This window comes from Enoplosus armatus, chromosome 11 (genome assembly GCF_043641665.1).
Source record: "Enoplosus armatus isolate fEnoArm2 chromosome 11, fEnoArm2.hap1, whole genome shotgun sequence".
Lineage (NCBI taxonomy): Eukaryota > Metazoa > Chordata > Actinopteri > Centrarchiformes > Enoplosidae > Enoplosus > Enoplosus armatus.
The window spans coordinates 7,315,150-7,331,603 of NC_092190.1; positions in this window are offsets into that span (position 1 = coordinate 7,315,150).

A 16,454-nucleotide genomic window follows, 5' to 3' on the forward strand; every position below is an offset into this window, starting at 1 on the left:
CATTTTGTGTCATTTATCAGCTTTGTCTACCATTTCTCCAAGTTGTGCATCTTTCCCAGGGGAACCATCTTTGAATACATACGGGTGATGTTTGCTAGTTTTGGGAAAACTGAAGGTGTGCCTGCTGTTCAGTAACTCTGTTTGATAATAAAACTTGCTGCAGAACCAAAAATCATAGCAGTGAAGTTCAAAGCATTCGATGCAAACGCGTCTTTCAGTAAGGAGCTGTTACATGTATACATGGTCCTCTGACTAACCAGTGGAAGTAACATGCTTCCCATTTATTAATGGCAGAATGGAATGAAGATAGAAAAACAAAGAGGGAAAATAGGTAGAAAATAATGGTAGAAAGGAGGAGCTTAAGGTGGGAGAAATCCAACATTCTCCTCTCTCCTGCCCATCTGTCCTCCTCCTCTTCTCTTGCCACTTTCAAGCTGTCCTGGGCGATTGTTTGTCTTCAGAGCGTCACTGTCTACCAGACAGGACTGTAACATCAATGTTAGGAAGCGTTCCTTTCTCTGGTGTAAGGCTGCAATGACAACGTCTGCCATGTTTCACTCTGATCTCTCCATCAGTGTGAATAAGTGTATCGCCACGCTTCCTCAGACTGTCACTCACTCCTCTGGGGAGACACTCACACACCGCTTCTTATTATCTCTGCCAAGATGGAGGCCTTCAAATGGAAATGCTGCAGATGTAAATGCACAGGCGTACACACACATTTATTGTATATTATATGAGTGTATGTTATAAACATATACACACTCAGTCTGCAGAGATATACATACACATAGAGGCATGCAGATGTAAATGTAGAGTTCTAATAAAAACTGGTATGAGTGTGTGTATTTTTACAGATCAGTGGGTCAAGCTAGAAAATAGAGACGGATTTGACAGACAGGGCCAGAGTCCTGTATTGTGTGTGTGTGTGTGTGTTTGTGCACATGAATTTCATTGAGTGTGTGCAACTAGTTTGTAGTGTGTGTGTGTGTGTGTGTGTGTGTGTGTGTGTGTGTGTGTGTGTGTGAGTGGGCTGACCTGTAGTGCAGCTGCGCAGCACAAGCTGACTACCTTTGTTAGATCCCTCTGTCTTTCGTGTCACATCAAAACGCCTCATTATCTCCTCCTCTGTCATTGGAATTCAGACGGTTCTTTTTTTACTATTAACCTACTCAATATGCTCTCTCTCTCTCTCTCTCTCTTTCTTACTCACTCTGTTTCTCTCTCTCTTTCTCACTCAGCTCCCTCTGTCATCAGCTGCTGAGACAGTGTTGGGTAACAATTCCTTCCTTCTCGTTTGAAACCATTATTTAAATAACAGATGCCTCGTCCAGTGGAGGACAGGAGAAGAAAGCGGCGCGCTCGCACTGCTAAATCCTTTCATAATTTGTCAGGTGAAGAAGACCTCTGCAATGTGTGGCATTAATGATCTTCATCAACCCTTCAGCTGCCTCTCAGGCAACAGCAGACCATATGGTGTTGTGCATGCTAAATGCGACAGCCCTGCACACTAGTCTTAGGTTGAAGATGCAGATTTGGTTGTTAAATTAAGGTTGAATCTTAATCAACGATGGGAAAACTCAGGAAGTGACTTAAAGTTTACTGTTAACTATGCATCAGAAACCAAATCTTAAAATCTATGATGCATTTCTCTGAGCTTGTTGTGTTGTTAGGTATGTTAGAAAATGTGGCCATTACCATGTTGAAGGCTAAGAATTAATAACTTTGCATTGCCAACAGTTGTTATGAGAAAATAAAAGCATTTCTAATGAGTCAGCTGTGCTGTGTGAACCTGGATGGCACGTATTTATCTGTTGCTGGAGGCAATCATTTGTTTTGATGTACATATGGTGATATGTTAAATCTGGACTGTACATTTTCTTTAGTGAACTTGACCAGAGAGGCCCCCACACAAGTAATGCAGGCTGCAGTAACTGTAGTCGAGGCCCCGGCCTCTTAATTACAGTACAAGTCAAACAGGAAATAAAAATTACTTCAAACAGGAAGTTCATATTACCGTGTGAGCCAGTCTGTGTCAGCAGTGATCACTCTCTCCTCATTAGTGTGTTATTTCACATCATTGAAACATTCTCACGCACACACACACACACACACACACACACACACACACACAGACTGCACCTGCAGACGGTGGGCGCCAGGTGTCCGGAGAATGGATCACTTTTTCTATGCCTCATTTCAAGTCACAGCTGTGTCTAAAAGGAAGTCCATGCTGCAGGGACTTCCTGTAGAAGGATGCGTGGAGATTACTGTACAAATTCACATACTCTGTCTTAATTCTTTGCTAGCTGTGATTATGTACATACTATATACATGTATGAGTGCACTGTATATATGCACGTACAATATTGGTATGAATGTAAGGGTGTATCTACGTATTTAGATAGATGCTTATACAGTAGATAGGCAGATGCAGATAGATACAGAGGTTTAGTAATCGTTTGCTTTTTTGATGGTGGCTGAAGGGTGACATGCTCTCCTCCTCCTGTTCTTTCTGCATGGAGGATGGAAGCCTTCTCCTCCCTTCTTCCCGTATATGAAAGAGTAGTGGCGTCAAGCACAGGGAAGGTGGTAACCCTTTTGTTTAGTCTGAGCTCCATCACAGGCTCTGTCAAGCCCAACAGACAAGCAGACAGAGCCGTGACAGGCCCACTAATCCGACAGCTCCTCCACATCACAAAGCAAAGAGCAGCCATCACATCAAAGTGGCGCGAGAGAGGCACCGGCGGTGGGAGGCTGACGCCACTCCTTTGCTCTGCCATTTTTGCTGGTATCTTCATAGCGCCTCTGACATGCTGCGCACCAGGAATCTTCAGAGGAAGTATCCAGGTGGCAAAGGGGGAAGCCTGAGTTGAGGGACTCCCCTCTGGCTGAGCGGTGAGCGTGGGCAACCTTCCTGGAGGATGAGTGTGTGATACACTGAGAGTACATGACAGGCTGTTTAAATGGATTTGTGTTTATGTGTTTGTGTTGTTGACGGGGGTGCAGGGCTGTTTTGAAGAGGGGTGGGGGTCATATGGCAGTGTGACTCTGTGTATGGCTTCCATTATGAAGGAAGAGACACTACAAAATACTTTTAGTTAAATTACTGGTTGAACAATGGTCATCAAATCCAGTGTCACTGCTGGAACAGTTATACTTTTTTTTAAAAACCTTTATTCATCCAGGTAAGCTTTACTGAGAGCAAAGCAGGAAGGCCTTGTCCACATTAGCACAGTTTCCCACATTCACACCTGGAAGCTGCCCAGTTCAACCACAGTCTTATCTGTTGGCAAATGGGTAGCTCCACTGGAGCAGCTGGGGATTTGGGGACTTGCTCGAGTGCAGCTCCGTGGTGGTTATGAGGGATAGGCAAGTGTTGCTCCTTCACTTTACCAGTCCAGATTTATACTTTTGGTCCAGGGATCGAACCGGTGATCTTCTGGTCTCAAGGCCATCTGTCATTCTCCTTGGCCTAAAGCTTTTTGAGAAAGTTTGCAAAATATAACAATTTCACCCATTATTAGATATATTAAAAGATTTGTGTTGCATTCATCGGAAAAATCATTTTGTCCATATTATCTAAAACACTTGTCCAAGTTCATCAGATCTAGCAGAGATACGTTGGTTGAACCTGGTTGTAAAAAATATAATTTTTTCTGCCTCAAAACTGGATTTACGCTGTAAAAAAAACTGTAGGACTCTGCGACGTGTCTGCATCTGGGGTCACACACCAGTTATGTGGGTCGCATGTGATCTTCCTCATCCAGATGGTTTGCCAGATGCAGAGCTGCCAGTTGTCTGACAGAGCACACACCCTACCTGCATACAAAAACAAACACATTAAAAACAGAGTGCGGCATTCACCGAAAAATTAGCACAGAACTATTTTTTAGTAGAAACTAGTTGGCTCTGAACAAAGCAGCTTGGGATGTTCAAAAGTCCAAACACCTTGCACACAGTTTGGCAAAGATTTTTCTACTTAATGTTAAGTAATGGAGTTGATGCATATGTGAGTTTTGGGACTGCGGTGAGGTAATGGTCTTGTAGCGCTCTGAAGTGCCCTGAGTCCATCTAATAATGTAAAACAACACTAATTTGAGCGAGCCGCTTCATCTCTGCATGTTAATCAATAAACTCATTACCTCCGGTGCTTAGTGAAGGATTCCCTGATGCCTGCTCACTGATGTAGACAGAGAAAAAAAAGAAAGAGAGAGGGAAGGGAGATGGAGATGAGGGGGAGAGGGAGAGGTGGAGAGAGAGGTTGATTATAATCACAGATTTTAGCAGCATGTGCCTTAGCATAACCTGCTCATTACAGTGAGTGAGTATGTGTGTGTCGGCCTCACACTTTCAACATAGCCCCACAGCCACAGTGCTCCCCAGCTTCCCCTTCTGCGGAAAGCCAAGAACAGCCGACACAAGTGGCCCATTTAAAATATAAACACACAAAAACCTGTTATTTCAATTGACCTTCGTCACATCAAGCTGTCAATGATCTCAGCTCTGTACTCTTAGACGTTCTCTCCTTCTCTTTCTCCGAGGCAGGCTGCATGGTAATGAACATTTGGTTCGGAGTAGGTGAGGCAGAGAAGGAGGGAAATGATATGCCAGGGCATTTAGCCTAGCAGTGTTTCTGGTGTAGGTGAGACAGCCAGCAGCATTTATGGAAATGGACAGAGCTGAGGGAGGCACTGTGGCTGCTGCTGTGTTTTCCCCCCAAACTCCCAACAGCGGGGAATTGGAGAGTACTCTGACAGATTTGGTATGCCTTTGTTATAGGGATCAGCAAACTTTCATTTTGCACCTGATTTGAGGTTTCTTTTGTCATTAAATGCAGGCAATCTTCTCTATTTGCTTACTTCTAAAATAAGACGCGGGCACAGCTGCAGTGACGACATATTTCAGAGTTTGGATCTTCTGTCACCTTTGTGCGTCTGATAGTGTGTGTGCTTGCATGCGTGCTCGTGTTTGTTGCGGATTGTCAGTGTTTGTTGATCATTATGTTTGTCAGTGTTGTGCCGTAGTGTATCTAGCAGGCATTCCCTGGCCTGCTTCTGGCTTGTGATTATGAGATGAGAGGTGTTTATGATTGACTGAGCCATCCGCTGACACTGTACACAACCATTAGCATAACTCTCCAAGCCGTCACTGCTTATCTACGAACTGTAGCGGCATGTTATGTAGAAGATTGAAACCAATGAGGATGAATAAAAAAAACCTGCATTCTATCAGAACTCGTGTCATTTATACCATAGCTGAGTTGAGCTCCAGAGTCCAGCTTCATTTTGTGATGGCGTGTGTAACACTGAGTCGGTTGGACGCGTGCCTTCACTCTAAATGTTTTCCTCAGGACAGGTAGTGTCATTGAAGTGTTGTTGGCAGAGGCAGTCTGCTGCGAGATTAGGTGATTAGAAAATCTAACGTCACAATCAGTTTTACCCGTAATAATAAATGTTTTGTATGAGGAGAGAATCGTTCATTTTAAGCTCTTTGCTTTTTGTTTACCACTGTCAACCAGTGAATAAAAGGCAAGGTAAATGGAGGTAATGGAATCTATATCTGCATATCAACTCACTTTGAGGTTTTTAATGGTGCTCGGTAGTCTCATTCCAAATCCATTAATATTCTGTTTAATACGGCTAAATGCTGCTAACTGTTTTTAACACTGGGAGACAGTCTCTGGGCTGTCTCTGTTTGTGCTGCCAGCACATCCACAACATCAGGTCGATGGATAGAGAGGCCATAAATGACTGTGACAGCCAGTTTACAGTCAGTTTAGACGCTTCTACTTTTCCGTAAAGCTACATTACGTCTGCAAGCAGCAGGATCTAAATTCACTCAGCTGCACAGTCCTGTTTAGTTCAGTCAAGTCAAATTAATTATGATTTTGTAAACCAAAAATATGATTGGCTCATAAAATATGATACATTTCTATAGATTTAACTACCAAACAGTATAAAATATTCCAGCTATTGTACAAAATGTTGCCGTAAATGTGTTGAAATATGTACATTTTACTGTTATAACGGATTTTTTGCTTATTCAAAGCTGAACTAATCATTTTTATATGAACATTTGTTTTTATGACTATGTGTTATGTAAAAGGGGTCGCTTGTAGAGAATTATTGCCTCCCCTTCCCTAATAGACCTTGCTATACTGAGTGTTTTCGCAACCTTCAGCTCATTGTTTTGGTTTCATGACCTGCAACTTTACTGTCTTTACTTTTACTGTCTCACTGCACACATCAATCCCAGCTGTCTTCATTGACAAGCTCTGATAACCCCACTGCACACCACCTGCCCAGCATCAAATGGCAGGCAGACAAAGTAAGAGACTATCTGGTGAAGATAGTGGAGCATTTAGCAGCTAAGAGATGGATATTTTTCTCAGGAGACCAAAAAAAAAGCTAAAAGGAGAGCTCCAACTCCAAATGAATGTTGATGTTTTTCTGTGTCTACTGGATGTCAAAATAAGCAACTGTTTTCTAACAAGTTTGCCATAGCCTTATCTTTATGCTAATTTGAAGAAATCTAGAGCTAAAAGAGGAGTGAATATTAGTCTTTTATTCATTGGGTCAGAGCCATGTTTTCATGGTAACGGTCACTGCCACCTGCTGACCAGTGGTACAAAACGACAAGAAAAGAGGAAAATGTGGCTCATAATTTGTGGTTTGGTAACAATGTTGTGGAGCGAGTAATGAGATGGAAATATACAGCAGCGAGGACATCGTCAATTGTTTTTGGTTTGGAAACCCTGAACCTGACTGACCAGTTCACAGCTCTGCACTGCATTTAAATGTTATTCTACTATGTTATTTGTATTGTTACACTCAGGAAAATGTCCTTTTAACTGTTCTCTGCTGGAGTGAAGGGAGATAAGCAGTTTGACACAGTTGTTCGGTCAGCCATGTTTTTTAGTCTGAAAAAAGTCTTAATTTACACAGAATTCATTGAAAATTAGTCCTGCTTAAGATAATCAGGACCATTGTGCAACAGATGAATTTAGATGTATATCTGAAGTCTGACTATTAGTCAGATCTAAGCCATAGTCACAGTCTGTCTTTGTGAAACCATCCTAATGTAATTTTGACCCTTCCATTCTCTTCCATTCAAATTTGGTCCATTTCAGTTCAGGGCCTTCTGTTTGCTTTAACTCCACCATCGTCCATTTACAGTCTAGTATCATCCATTCCAGTGTATTCAAATCCACTTTTTCCTTTTTGGTAATTTGATTCCAGTCAGTGTCAGTGAAACCCATCAGATAGTTTCGTGTCCCTCTTTGTTTCAGTGGTTAGCCAACCTCCTCACTTCCTGTGGTGAGAAGATTATCACCATGAAGACTACCACACGTCATCTGTGTGTCGTAAACACACAAGCACACAAACACAAAAGCCATATGGTAAACCTCAACAAGTAAGAGATGTAGTGATGGGAAGTGGATATTAAACAGAAAAAGTTTTATAAAAGTAGTGAGGAAAATGCTCTTTCCTTGCCTGTGATTTGTTTTAGTTCCAGCCTGGGCAAGGTTCAGTGGTTTCTGGGCAGAGGACGCTGGCACTGTGGGGACATCTGGACACAAGAGGGGAGCGTCCATACAGGCAAACTACAGGGACAGCCGTGCCAGAGAAACAGGCCCCCAGATCTGACGCCAGTGTTATGTTAATTTGATTTGTTAATTCAGTGGCCCTGTTTGAGGGAAATCTGCCACCAACACCTGCCACCGTTTCCAAAGGCAAGGACGCAGATCCACTGTGACACTGGCTTCATTAAATAAACAAACCAGGTCCCCCATAACAGCATTTGGTGGAAGGCACCATCAATTCTTATACATTTAGATCACAGCGATTAGAGATGACACTGAGGAGCTACGTCCCACTGTTTCACAGACACACAGGGGTGAAAACCTGCGTGCAAGTAAATGTGTGTCTCTGTGTGTGTTGTGTCTATGACTATTACTCTGTCTTTTGCCTTTGTGTGTGCCATGTTGTTTGCGAATGAGAGCGTGTGTGAACACGCCAAGTGTATTTTCATTCTGTCTCCCAGCTTCTCCGCCAGAGAAGATGGCGACTGATGTATTTTTCAGGCATAGTTCCACAATCAAAGAGGCTCTTGTGGCCTTTCTGATGCGTCATGTAAATTTTATAAAGTGTGGAGCGGAGGAGAGTCAGAGAGAGCAACTGCAGCTCTGGAAAGCCTAATGTCTGTTTGCCTTTAACTCTGACAGGCTGTCTTTGCTCCTGTCTATCTTACTTCCCCTCCACTTACTCTCTCCTCTGCGGATCAAGGCCGGTCAAGGAGCATCTCACCACAGGGCCCGATGTCAGACAGAATGTGTGGACGTGTGCGGATGTCAGAGCTCAACCAGCTCTCAGGAAAAAGGGGGAAGTGAGGTGAGGGGATATCAAGGCACAGACCTGGCTACAAGCACACAACCTAATGTTGGATTTGCATAACGGAAGAGTGTCATACTGCGATGTGTGTTTCAGTGTGTGTCTGTGGTGGCGTGTTTACATGTTTCGTCTCAGTAACGGTCTTGGACAGGGAATCCAGGCCCTCACATATTTTCCTCAGCTGCAGTTCTGGCAGATCCTATGGCCTACTGTGTGCTTTTCTAATGATTCAATTGGCTCAATGAGCATATGCTCTCCTCTGCATCATAAACTTCAATTAGATGTGTTGTAATGCGATTTGAGTGTGTGTGTGTGTGTGTGTGAAAGTCCAAGTATGTAGGTTTAAGGGAGAAAGAGACACTCGATTTATGTTTTTCTCTGAATTAGAAAACAACAAATGTCATCTGATGAAGACTTAAAAGCTAAAATCAATATATACTGAATATCTCCATCTGTATGCAGGAGTCTTTTGAGCAATATTGATCAGTTTGCACCTGTTTGGTTGACAATGCCGATGCAGTCATTAAATTATTTACATTAATATTACCTTGTTGGTTGATGACATTTTCACTGTATACATACAACAACAAAGTAAAACAACTTGACAAATGTCACACTAGATGCTCCGTCATCTCTGCTGTAGTTAAAACATGATGATTATGGTGTTTATTTTGATTATTAAAATGAAAATAGTGGGGGGAAGTCCATACTTCAGGAATCAGCACATTGTTTCCATTTTATCCCCAATGTTCTCTCCACAAGTATTCTCTGCTGTCCTGATCAAAAGAGGACCTTGATTTCTTATCAACTTATCAGGAAACACAACTGTTGCATGTGTGTGGACATGAAAACCTGGTGTAATTGGATTTAAGATGGCCTGCTCCTTTTCTGTGAAAATCATTAACAAAATGTATCCTACTTCCAACACATCTGAGACTGCAAAGTGCCACAGCTGTGGCTGGCACTGCCAGCTTCAGAGAGGCTTTACCTTCCAGTTTAACCAGTTAGACTGAAAGTCAACAGTTCATAGCTGCACCACCTCATGTTCTCAGCTGCCACGTCTCCCCGCCTGCCTGGGATGTTTACTGCTAAATATTGATAGACATCTGGAGTGCCATGCATCCACCATCAAACTTCGGCGTGCCAGTGAAGTAGGCCCAGCCCTCTTCTCAGTGTCCCACACACACACACACACACACACACACACACACACACACACACACACACACACACACACAGATGTGCAGAAAGACACATATGTACACAATGACACCTGGGGAGAGGTGTTTGGCATCATTGCAAATCAGAGGCCTTGGCCACAAAATCAAGCCCCTGGAATTTAGAAAGATTGGCTGCTTTCTCAAAGGCATAATGTTTTGGCAAAAATCTGCATTGTGATTGGACAAATATGCCTTTGCTTGAAAACTGTGTTAATACAAACTCTATATCACGAAATCTTCACAAGCACAGGTGGTAATAACATTGTGTAGCTCCCTGCTTCTCTAAACTGAGTCTGAGCATCACAAATATTGCTTTGAGAGCAAGCAATTGATTCTGGATACATTTCTTTTGTCTCTTTGCTCGTACCAGCAAAACAAAACATTGTCTTTGTCCTGTGCCATTGAAGCTGCATTGTTTGTGTTTGTCATCTAGAGCAATGGTAGAGGAAGAGACCTGATGTTTGAGGGAAGGGCAAAATCGGGATAAACTGTCACAATGCTCCTGCAGGATTGACAGACTTTCGGCAGTTCTGTTTTCACCACGAGCCTCTTCACGTTAGACAGAGATACTTGTACAGGGTCAGATTGGAAACATGTGTTGTGTGAGCACCATGGAGAGAATGATCCTCCGTCTTATTAGTGGAGAACTCAGAGTACACTACACTGGGGTTTACTAGACACACAAAAGAAGGAGATACAGAAGGAAAAAAAACAAGGCTCTTTTGTCTTTTCTTAATTATTCATGCCCGGGAGGGATGCTCTCTCTCCTTTGTTTTTGTCAGCTGACACATGTACAGGTACGATGGTGCAGGCAGTGTGTGTGTGTGTGTGTGTATATTTGTGTTTGTCTGTGTCTGTGCTTTTGTAATTGCACAGAAATGCCAGTTAAATGCATGAATCTCTCTTTGTCTGTGTGTGTGTCACCATGCGTCCACAATGTGCCCGTCAGTGCCTGTGCACATGGGCGACACGGAGCCAGATCAGCCACGTTGGAAGCAGCAGCTTTTCTCCTCAGCCCAAATCAAAGTGAGGAAGGAAGCGTAACAATGAGCCCAGCAGTTTGAGCTGATGGGCTCTTTAAATCCACCACAGACAACAGCAGCTCGGCGACGACCCTGCCCCACGCTCTAATCGCTTCAAATGAAGTCATGAAGGAAACACAGCACAGCCAGCCTGAGCTCTCCTGTTCCGCAAGGTGCAGCAGCACTTGTTTGTGCAGAATGTCTGGCAATTAAAAATAATTGGGAAGCAGGTTTGCCCGCGAATCTTCCAAGAGTGCCAGTTATGATCTAATGAAGCTTCATTAGGCATGCTGAAAGCTGAGAGCGCCGTATGACAACGGCAATTAGCCAGGATCATAGGCAAAAAATAATCATTAAAAAATACCTCGGCCAAGATTAGCTTTTCACTTAATGACCAATTCATTAGCTAATTGATTTCTTATTAGTTACAGGCAGAGACGACTGTTTGGGGTACTGGTGCCGGTAATTAACAGCATTTACGCCATTAGTCAATCGCCTAATTTTCCAGGAAAACAACTTTGGAGGGGAGCATAGCTGGAGGCTTAGGGCCATTTGCTTTTTTGCTCCTCTGCTGTGCTATCTCTTTAATATCGAGAGGGGAATCATCTTTCAGCTTAGGGGTTGTTAACACGCACTAATACCTACTGATTACCCATTCATGTCATGTGACCACATGTTTGGTGCCCGAATCCATCTGAGAGGAGACGGATGGATATGAGGGCAATGGAGGAAGGGAAGGAGGGCTGAGAGAGGTGATGTAATTAAAGAAAGAAATCAGGAATTTCACTGCAAATCTGATACATTCTGTATTTAACATGACACTTTTTTTCAGCATCGCATCTGTGCTGCCTGCACCTATAGATTAGGTGTGTCAAATGAATTGAGAGGGAATTAGATTAATTATTGCTCTCAGCTGTGGAGGCTGCTGTGGTCTTCTGAGGGTCTTCTTCCTTCCATCAGACCTGAGTTAAAGCAGACAAGGATGGATGGATGCGTAGTGACAGAGGCCCCCTGCCTACAGCAGCTCGCTGAGCTTATAATGACTGTCTAGAGAGGGCATATGCCACTGCCCACTTTACTACCATGTGAAACAACACCTAAGAAACATATCATCTAAAATGTAGCTGAATACCAGTACTTTTTACCACACAATCTATTACTAATGATGATCAGTGGTTTTGTCTTTACTAATTGGTCAGAGGACATAATTATGATCTCATGACTTGTTTACAAAGTTCCCATTGCACTCTTTTAACTGATGGCTGCCTCTATGCTTTGTGATAATGTACACATGACGTTTTGACTACTTCTGCTAAAGAAATTGCATTGTTTTTTATTCCTGTCTATCTCAGCCTTCCTTGTCCACCTGCATGTGACTCTAACACATCTCTCTCACGCCGCTCACCTTCTTCCAGTGCTAAAAATGTTCATTTCCTAACTATGTAATAGTGGCAGAGCTTGTCTAAATGTCCAGCAGATGCCCAAAATGTCAAAGCCGAGGCACACAATGATAAGTCAAAAATATTGCATGCCACTCTTACCTGCACTCTGTGTCTAAATGTCACATCTGAAGACGTCAAACTGGGTTTCAGGTCTACAAAAAGTGGACTCGAGTTTAACTGTAGTCACTGCAGTTCTGGCCTCTGTCTCTTTGGAGGAGAGAGATGAGAAATTCAAAGGGAGATGAGATGATGGACATGTCTGATGGGAGAGAGGCAGTGATTTGGCCCATCAAAGCCTGCCTTCAGCCAACAGACACAGCCTGCGGCACATGGCGGATCAGTCTTACATACATGCGGGTGTGTTGGTGTGTCACAAGTGTAATGTACAAGTATGTGCGCACTCTAGCTGCCCCTCTCTTAAACGGGCCACTGAGCTCTATGTAGCGTGTGAACTGGTTTTATGGGGACTCATTGGCTTTTTCCTCGGAGTCCCAGCTACAGAGGGCACTCCTGTCTAATCACACACTAACCTCTCAACACATAAAAACAAGCCTCTTCTTCATGCATCGCCATTCTCATCCTAATCTCCGGCATCTGTTCTCCATTTACCCTTTCTCCCTCTGCTCTACCTCTCTGTTTTCCTGCGTAGACCCCTTCTCTGTGTTTTCTTCACCTTTTTTTATCCCTCAATCCCCCCTCAAATCCACTCTCTCCCCTTCTGTCTCTCCTGCGTCTCTTCTGTCTGTGTCGGGTCTTTGCTTCTGTTAATTAAATCTAATGAAGTCATCTATCAAGGACTCCTCTTTTCTCAACACCACAACATAAATCACTCTGTAAAAGATGCTATCCTTCTTTCTCCCTCTCTCTTGCTCCCTGCACTGTGAACACAAGACAGTCTCTCTCTCTCTCTCTCTCTCTCTCTCTCTCTCTCTCTCTCTCTCTCTCTCTCTAGACCAGGCTTTAATTGCGTGATTGAGAAAGTGTAGCATCACTCCATAAAAGCTGGTCTGCCTCAAATGGCTGACACCAGAGGGACCCCTTATAGCCTGCTGTGGTGAGACACGCAGATACACACACACAAAGCAAGCAACTTAAAACAGACACTTATTGTAAATGGGCCTCATTGGTCTCTGAAGACGTTGTTAACATGTCTGTGGGATGGTTCCCCTGCCAAGAGGCAACTTGATCCATCTCCACATTTACTAAATTAATTTTTATTACAAGCTGTGACTGACTAACACTGTCCAAACTGGGATTTATTTGCTCACACAATGCACAGTAGTCATTTCGAATGGACAACACTAAAGGATCTAACAGAAATCAGCATCACACAGCCTTCTTTGCTGGTTGTTGGTTTGTGTTATATTTCCTCTTCTTCTTCGTCTTCTCTGCTGGTGGATGAACAACAAAAATTAGACAATTACACAAGTAACATTTTCTTCTTATCGTTTCAGGTCATCAGGCCGTGTCCCCTCCAACGATGATGATGCAAACCTGATGTAACGAAATGTACACGAGAAGGCCAGACACATCTAAATAATGTATAAACGATACATCTTGTTATCCTTGACTCACAGGTTCAGTTGTCTTCTTGTGCACCAAATGATCAATGTCCTCCTATTATCCTCATGCACTCTCTTCAGTTCCATTCCCGGTTCTCCCCGCCTCTCCCCAGGTCTTTCATGTTGCCCTCTGGGAGCCAAACAAAACATGGTTTTCTACTGCAAATAAGGAGCTAAAACACCATGTGATCAGTCATGAATTATTTGAGCACTATTGATTTGTATAAATTGTTGCGTTTCCCCAGAGTATTTGACCATAAGATCAACCGTATCCTTATGAGAGGAAAATACTCTCAGTTTTTTGGCATAAATGAAAGGAAACTGTTTTAAGGAGATGCTAGTAATAAATGAGTAGATTTAACCTGAAGAGCATACTGTAGCTTGTTAAGGAGAAAGAGGGAGAGAGAAGAGAGTATGTGTTTGATTTTCAAGCATTGTCAGTGGATTACTGTGTTTTCCCTGCAAATCTGCACTGCATTTAAGGGTATAATGTCAATTTCATGCCTTTTTTCTTTCCTCAACGAGAGGCCCCGGTGCCCTGTGGGTAGCAGTTAGAGAATACACAGGGAAAAATAACAACCCAAAAAGGAGAACCAACATATTCCCAAAACATCCCAGTCGAGTGCGAGCTAATGTTCAGCACACTGTGGTATTTTCGTGTTGAATTTTTTTTTTCAATTTTTTTGCCCCGAAAGCCTCATTTAGATGGCAGACAAGGCTTTTGAACACAGAACAGCCTGTAGTCTCAGTGGACCGCTGCAGCTCTGGAAAAGGACCTAAATGAAGGCACCAGACAATGTAGCAACCACAAGATCCCTGCAGCCTGCAGACAAGCCAGAGGAGTCTAATAAACAAACAACACAATCACTGTCATTAACATGACTTCAAGTTAAAAAATCCCTCCTCTTCCTCACAGGAAAGGTTTACAGTTTTCTACCAGGGGAAGAATCCAATTGTTCTGTTTCTACACAGGACCACATCTGTGCAGCATTTCTGCATCGCTGAATCAGATTCAAGTAAACCACTTTATTGCATTTTTTTGCTGCTCCCCTGTCCCTATAGTATGAGATGATGATATTTGGAGATAAGCGCTGCTATAAAAGAAGCTTTATGGTCATGGCAATTATATTAGAAGCTTGAGGTGCAGTAGTTGCTTCTTGAGTTGAATTTTCAAAACTCACCCTGCTCTTTTGGGGCCAAGTATAACATTTAGACAATCACACCTGTCATATATTATGATTTTACTGAAGCATGGTGCCGAGAGATGAGGATGGGCGCATGTAAAACACATCTGTTATTATCTTTCTGTCTCTCTTTTACACAAACATAATTTATTATATAAGTAGGCAGTTATTTGTAAAAAGAAAAGTCCTTTGACTCTCTTTTAAAAGCCCAATTTTAAGTAGTTCAATGATTTATTATATATTGCTATTGACTCTTCTCATAAGTGGGAGAAAAAAAAATTCTTGGCAAACTTCCAGAAGCTGAGATCTGCATTTAGGATCATCCGTCCCTTCACAGATGAGGGGTTAGTCAGGCAGAGGTTGAAACAGTGTTGGAGTGAGGACTTGTGTCCAGGCAGGCAGCGGCTGCTCCGACCCTCCATGCGCTCCCTTCCCCTCTTCTCTAAATCTGGATATGAGCAGGTCCAGAGGGATTCAGACCTTCACACCACGCTACAGGCCGCTAACTCAGTTCAATTCTAATATTTGACATGCCAAAAGTGTAAATGTGACGTATGATCAATGGGGGCAACAGCATCCTAATTTGCTCCTTGCTTTGCATTGCTACAGTATGTCCCCCACTTTCTCTCCCTCTCTTCCACACTGTCTCTTCACCCTCCCTCCCCTCTTCTCCTCCCCCCTCTCTGCCTCACTCTCTCTGTCTCTGCTCTCCTCCAGCCAGCGCAGACTCATTTAAGTCTGCTGATGTCTTGATAATGTTCCAAAGCCTTCACGAGCAGGTAGAGAAGGAATTCCTCAGCTCCCTAATTAGCAGTAAATGGACGACCAGGGCACGATCAGGGTTTATGGACAGTAAAAGACAGTGCTTGTCACCTCCTGCAGCTCAGTAAGGACGATATTTTACTTGCAACTCAATGCAAAGAAACCCACAGACATGTGGGATTCTACTTAACACTCACAATATGTCCAATAGATTTTATAAAGTGAAAAAAAGGGACACATTTATCAGTATTTTTTTTCCTGAGTAAATCAGTTGAGCTCTGGTGATTATGCGCTTTAATTGTTAAATTTATTTAATTTATCACTTAGGTAGAAGCAGCTGCTCTACAATGGACATAAACATGAACACACACAAGTGGTTTTGCAATGAGAGTAAACATGTTCAGCATCATTTTGGTAGACCACATCGATCAAAGCTGGTGACAAACAGGAAGACATTAAAATTGGAATATTCGAAATTAGGCAGCTGATCATTGGAGAAAATACACATTGTTTGATAATTAAATTTACTATTTTAATTATAAGGAAAATAAACCCTGGATATAATTTGAACTGAATTATATTACAGTATTACCACTGATAATACTAGTAGTATTAATAATAACAATAATAATAATAATAATACCTTTTCCATTATTGCTTTAAAATGTGTGTATTGGTGCATTTAGCAGACACCGTGTCCCTTGTCTGTTTTGTGGTCGGCCACACTAATAACAAGCATAATGCTGATAAGAAATAAACAAGTGAATAATTTAAAAATAACATGCCTGTTTTTTTTCGGGAGCGCACGTGCAGCAGGGGGGGGGGGGGGGCGGGGTGTTGGGATCGTGGGGAATGAACTGCGAGTGAAA